Raw genomic sequence first — 612 nt, 5'->3', positions numbered from 1 at the left:
AACAATTAATCCATCAATTTATTAAAAATCATATATTCATCATATAATCAATACTTGCCATTTCCTCTTTAAAGTAGCCACATATCCTCATGTAGGTGTTTGGTAATTACTATGATGTGCACAGAATCTTTCATTTACAACTTCGTTTAAAACTTCCTGCAAATAAAAAGGTGATTAAAGTGAGGCTCTCCTCCAGAGCAGCCTGTAGCGTTGAAGGTCCATCAGCGTCCCTGGCTAGCAGAAGCACTATCCTCTATTAAATCACTTTCTCAAACCGTTTTTGTGCACTTACTGTAAAGTTAGGCTATGTCTTTTAGATTCTATTATTTTACAGTTAAATCACTGTTATTGTTTCACCTCATTATTTCTCGTCGTGCTCTCTTGTTCATTCTCGTTTTAATTTATTTTAGGAGAATACTCTATGCTTGAAATTAGATGATTTCCTCTTCTTCTTTTTCTCCAGATTAGTGCTGGTGTTATTCATAGTAAATGCAGTATAATGTTTTCTGTGCTGGGAGCAGGCTGGGTCGGGTCCTGTAGCTGAATGACGTCAGTGGTCGCTCCAGTCAATAGAAAGGCAGCTTCTCCTCTCAGCTCTGCTGCGGCTGGAGG

This window comes from Myripristis murdjan, chromosome 15, assembly GCF_902150065.1.
Source record: "Myripristis murdjan chromosome 15, fMyrMur1.1, whole genome shotgun sequence".
Classification (NCBI taxonomy): domain Eukaryota; kingdom Metazoa; phylum Chordata; class Actinopteri; order Holocentriformes; family Holocentridae; genus Myripristis; species Myripristis murdjan.
Note: the sequence above shows the minus strand (reverse complement) of the source record.